The sequence below is a fragment of the Octodon degus genome, unplaced genomic scaffold (genome assembly GCF_000260255.1).
Source record: "Octodon degus isolate 3935 unplaced genomic scaffold, OctDeg1.0 scaffold00003, whole genome shotgun sequence".
In the NCBI taxonomy this organism is placed as follows: domain Eukaryota; kingdom Metazoa; phylum Chordata; class Mammalia; order Rodentia; family Octodontidae; genus Octodon; species Octodon degus.
In genome coordinates, this window is record NW_004524579.1 from 1087555 (window position 1) to 1093912 (window position 6358).

The following is a 6358-nucleotide window of genomic DNA, read 5'->3' on the forward strand; positions in this document are numbered from 1 at the left end:
TCCATGTCAGCTGAAAACATAAACATCTCCTCTTTTCAGTTTCTTTTTATCTGGAAGGAAACCCCCTTATTAACATTCTGTGGGCTGAAGCTGGGTCACCTGCCTCCTCTTCAAGTAGTATGGCAAAATAATTGAAATGTTAGATTGGTTTAGACCCTTCGTGATTTGCTTCCTAGGATGAAGTTTGATTCCTAAATTCATTTGCTCTGATAAGAAGACAACAAGCCCTTCCAGAACCAAGTGGTTTAAGACGACAAGTTACTGGGATCTCCCATAGCTTTGTGCGTTGACTAGACTCAGGTGGGCATCTCTGGGGCCTCAGGTGCCTACAATCAGACAACTAAGGCTGGAGCCTCTGAGGCTCAGCTGAGCTGGAATGTCCCCAAGGCAGCCTCCTTGCTACACACTGGCCTTCAGTGCTTGTCCACATGGCCTCCATGTCTAGCAGAGTGGCCTGAACTTTGTACAGAGAAGCTCAAGGTACTAAAAGACAAGAAGTGGAAGTTGCCTTTCTTCTTGAAGGGGAAGGCTGGAACTTGCTACAGCAATTATCCATTGCTTAAGGACAGGGAAGCCTTCTGAAAAATGTACTGAGAACCAATTATGTCATTGTGCAGATATCAGAGTGAGTGCATTTACACACATCCACATGGAATGGGTCACTCAGTGCGGCCTCTTGATGCACAGAGTAAACGAGACACATGAGGCTACTGCGGGCATAACGCAGCATTCTGCCATACAGTAAACTCCTTAGACAAACAGAAAGAATACATGTTGAATAATAGTTAAAAGCATGGTATAGTAAACATATAAATCAGAAACATCACCTTTTATATGAAGTATTATGTACAGTACATGATTAAATGAATTATACTTTTCCAGGACAGGTTTATTTACTGCAAACATGTGGGTGCTGTGTCGCACAATGCTATGACAGCTATGAAATCATAAAGTGATAGGAATTTGTCAGCTCCCTTATATTTTCTTGGGACCACCATTGTAGGTAGGTGGTCTGTCATGGAGCATCATGTGGTCCATTATTGACCAAGCTTCACAAGGCAGCGACTGTATTCTTTCATACCCAATTGTTCTTCCACATTCTATGGGTTAAAGCAGTCCAGCACAGATTCTAGAGACTTTCTCTACTACAGTGGTTGGTTGATTTGTGTCAACTTGAGAAACTAAGAGATTAACTAAATCATCTCAACAATTCTATGGCCTAGGGTGTGGAGGCCACACTCTAGAGTGACTCATCACTTAAAGGAGAATGAGAAAGGATGGAGGGTCCCATTCTTCTCAGAGGAGCTCCATTCTTCACCATCAGCTTGGATATTGTCTCCTGGCTCTAGTGCACTCTCTTGGCTTCTGCCTTGGATCTTTCAGTCTTCTGGTGTAGATTCATCAGCCTTCCATCACAGATCCATTGGCATCCTGATACGAACTTGGCACGGAACACTGCTGTGGGCTCCAGATCTAGAACTGAATCCTTCAGTCTCTGGTATGAAGATGCTCTCTGAAGACTTCCTCATCTGACTCTATGGCTATCATAAGCCAATCTTGGAACTTCTTACACATTTGTACATCTTCTGTCTAGCAGAGTGGCCTGAACTTTGTACAAAGAAGATCAAGGTACTAAAAGACAAGAAGCAGAAGTTGCCTTTCTTTTCTGCACCTCTAGTAAAACCCTGACTGATACATCCATGGAGAAGAGGAATACATGTGCACAGTGAAACAACTTGCACAGTCATCTTTGGAGTCCAGTTATGGCTGACTGACAAATAAAACCAGAATGTCATTGACAAGGAACAAGTAGAGCAATAGCTGTTGAGCAGACAATAATCAGCCTTCACTTGGCCAATCTGTCCCTGAGGAGAAGAGATAGGTTTGTATTCAGCAGAATTATAGGGACTCAGAATTACTCTCATTCAAGAATATTTGTCTGTAAGAAATTTACACAAATTCCTATAACTTGTATCATTCTTAGCTACCATAATGTTTCAAATCATAATATATTTTAGATGATAGATATTAAGAGATTATTGTCCCAGCAATAATCTTCCAACAAACCCCTTCACAGATTTAGAAATAGGGCTGTTGGGAAATTTTATACTCCGTCCAAGGAATGGCAAAGCCAGGATATCCACCACTAAGTCTTGGGCATTTCTCAAACTTCCATCCTGCTTCTACAATAGAGTTCAAGTCTTCAACTGAGTAACAGAACACTGATTTAGGGGCCAGGGATATAGCACAGGGGCACAGAGCCTGCCTGGCAAGCACAAGGCCATAAGTTCCATTCCTGGTACCAAAAGAAAAAAGAAAGAAAGAAAACTGAATTGAGAGCTAGAGAATGTGTTCTAAATCTAGCTTAGTGCATCATAGACCACTGACCCCTTAAGTATCCAGTTTTGGCTGTTTTCATAGTCTTGCCAATCTTATAGTCTGTCCTTAACTAAAACACTACATTTCCCAAGTTTCCTTGAAGCAAGAAAATATCATATAATGAAGTTCTGGCCAGGAAAACATATGCATAAGAATATAAATTCTAGGAAACCTCTTTTCTAAACTAGCACTTAGCCTTAGCTTCCTTTTCTTTTTCTTTCTTTCTCCTTATCCTTCCTCCACCCTAATACCCTTACTCTATGGTGACAGCCGGAGTTCTGGTATCAATGCTGGATCACACAATCAATGAAAGAAACCACTGTACAAGGTTGCCCATAAATGGTTTTAATTTCCCCCTTGAGCTAGTTAATCTTGATTGTCAATATGATTAGGTTAAGAGACTCCTGAAGAAGTGATTGAATTGTGAGGGCATTTACCCATTGATGCGTTTGTCGCTGAATGTGCTATTAAACAGTAAGGCCTAATTAGAAAAGGTGGGTCATGAGGGCAAGGACCTGGAGACTATGCCCAATCCCTGGCCCCTTATTCTTATGCTCATACCCTACTTTTTGCTTCCAGGCCACCAGTAAGTGAGCAACTTTGTCCTGCCATGCCCTTCCACCACAATGGTTCTGGCTTGGAGTTAGCCAACCATGCACTGAACCCTTTGAAATCATAAGTCAAAATAAACTTTCCCCCCTTGAAGTTGCTATTTTCAGCATTTTATCATAGTGACAAGAATCTGGCCAACAGACCCCCAAATCTCTCCCTCTCAGCTTCCACAAACTATAGAGCCAACATGACTACTCTCCCTAGTACAAAATTTCTCCTCACTCTGGCATCATTGTCTGCTCCCTTTTTGCTATCAGTGGACATCTGACCCTTCACCAAGTCATTCTGATTCTTTATCACTGTATCATTTGGCTCTTCCCTCCAAGGCTGGCTATGCCTGACCATCTGATTTGTAGGGACTGTGACAACAATAACTAAAACCAATTGCTAACTTCTTAAGGTGATACTTTGTTCACTACCTTGAATGTGGACTGTGTTTTTCTCACTCAGTTTATTGTGTTCTCCATGGGTGTTGCATTTGACTAGGCAGGAAAGAAATGACAAGGATGAGACATTGCACCAATGAATATATAGTACAACCAAAGAGATGGCATGTCATTTACTCATTCTCTCAGCCAACTTTAATTTTGTGCCTGTTGTATTCCAGGACCTAGTGCCAAAGATAGAAAGATAACTAAGACATGGCTCCTGTCTCCAAGGACCACCCCTTCCAATGGAGAAGCTGGCTATATATAAATAGAAACTAGAAAAAAATAACGAGATGGAAATTTATTTTCAAGAAGAAAGTCCCAAAGCCAAGCTTCTGTTTGCCATTCAAGAAACAACAATGCAAACCCACCCAGAGCCTCTTAGGCCCAGCCTACACATTCTGAGAGAGTCCCATTGAGCCCATGCAATAACCTACAGCACGCCAACTTCTGTTGTAATCTCTTAGTGGTTTCAAAATGCCCATCTATCGTTTTAGCTAAATGGGATTTGGGTGATTACATTCCTTCTAGCTCTAAATTTCTGTGTTCTGTGAAATACATAACTAATGACAGTTATGGTTACCCAGACACATCTACATGAGTGCTGAGAGGTGCTTAGAGTGATGAGCATATCTGGAGATGAGCAAGCCAGTCTAGGGGGGATTGACAGAAGAAGTACCCACATAGGCATTCCAGTAAGAACGGGGCGGGAGTGCTTTCCCATCAATAATACCTCCAAGTAAAAACAGTCACAACCAGAACCCTAACTTATGCTTGTTACAGAAAGAGTTTCCATATACACATTTTATTAGACAATAAGACACTACTATTTAATAAAATGTTATAACTTCATTGTATGTCTTTCTTTTCCACATCACCACCTGTTTCCAAAATTGAATTTAAAATGTCTTATAATGAAAGATACTTCAATGGGTAAATTAGAATGATGGAATCGATGAGGACATTTACCTCTGAGCTTCCTGGAAGCTCAGGCAAAAATGTAAGACATCCTGGGTTATGTAGTTTATGCTGCCTGATTAAAAAGAAGCTATCCATTTCTTAGGATTGCTTTAAATTTTGAGAGAGAATTTATTTATAGATCATTATGAATGGGGCAATGAATACTTTGAGAATATACTCAAAAGCAGATTTACAAATACAATATTCTTTAAATCATCGCCCAAAAACCACCAACAAACAGATCCCAATGAAAACCAGTGTAGAAAGACACCAATATGATGTTTCTGTGAACTTAGTAGTAATGAAGTTCCGACTTGTGAGACTCTTAGAAAACATCACAAGTTCAAGCCCAGCCTAGCCAAGGAGTGACTTGGAATAGGTACACAGTTGTGTGACCTGGATCTCTACAATGGGACCTGGGAGGGTTCTCAGTGAATTTTCAGTTAACATTTGCTGACCATCTGACCAGTCTAAGACAAACTGAGGCCACCAAGGGCTATGATACAGGGCCATAAAAATACTCAGGAAGTGATAAATTTCATCCTGGACTGACTTATTCTGAAGTCTGAATGCCCCAGCTGAACTCCACTAAATGCCACTGGCAGAACCAGACAATCTTCTGTAATAGACTATAGCATAGTTAGGGTTTTCAAGGAAATATACTTAATATAGGATGCCTAATTTATGATATTATTTTATAATATTCATCCAAAAAGTCAAATGCAGAAGAGTATAGGAAAACTGTCCATACACTAGGAATGCAAAGAATCTAGCTGAGGGCCTGGATACCACAGTAGTGCTCTCTGCGAGTCCACCTGAAGACCTAGAGCCCATGACAAAGTCTCATGCAAGTCTGTGTCATGGGTCTGCACTGGGAAGACCCAAAGGTCAGTGGTGAAAGCTAAAGAATCTGCACCAGCGAGATGAAGGGTCTGTACCAGCAGGCTGAGGGATCTGCACTGGAGCGAAGAAGCACCACTCAAGGTAAGGACCAGAGCTCCTCTGAAAAAAGCAGTGGGCAACCTCACTAACAGCAATGACCCAACCTTCTCTGATGATGAGAACCCATGAGTTCATTCAGGAAAGCCAGAACCACGCCCTTCTCCAGCACTTGTGTGCCATCTTCCCCTCCACAAAAGTTCTGCTTTTGTGCTATTTGCAGCACTCTTTGGGTGGGACAGAACCACACTGATTCAGTTCAGCTGTGTGTTTCAAGTTGATCATTATTTAATCCACAGACCAGGAACCACTTCCCAAGGCCAGGGACAGACCAGAGTTGACGATGCTTCTTCTTTTTCTGTCCAAAGTTTGAGAAGTTTGATTTCTCTGGTCCCCTGCACAAATACCAAACATTTCCTTGGGCCTCTTGGGCTTGTTCCCTCTTTGACCATCAGACAGCTCCCAGCAGAGGCCTCATCTCTCATCCCAACAGGGAACAGACATGGCCAAGCTATTTAATGAGCAGTGACTTTGCTTTTGTTTTTGGTTTTTGGGTTTTTTGTTTGTATTTTAGGGAAGGGTCTACAAGATGTTCAGGGTCTCACTACTAGATTGGACTCATAGTGATCTGTCTGTTTAGAGTCTTCCAAGAGCTGTGATTATAGATGCATGCCACCAAGCCCAGTTTCAATTGTCCTATCAGGGTGCCCCAGGGGCAAGGCCAACACAGCAGGCCCAGGGATCAAACCCCCAGCCCCTGCACCTACTTGCAGGCACTGTAATCCACTGAGCTATTGGGCTAGCCCCCTGAAGAGTGACTTTGGAGACCAAATTAGAGCGGCCACTTCCCACAGTGGATTGCCCAAGTTTCCTGCAGAACCTAGAATCCATGTTTAAGTTTCCAAACTCTCCTAAAACCAGTAAGAAGATCTAGAAAGGCTCAGAGGGCTTTAACCTTTTCTCCAAATCCCTAAAATGTCCAGAGTCAGTTTCTCTCTCTCTCTCTCTCTCTCTCTCTCTCTCTCTCTCTCTCTCTCTCT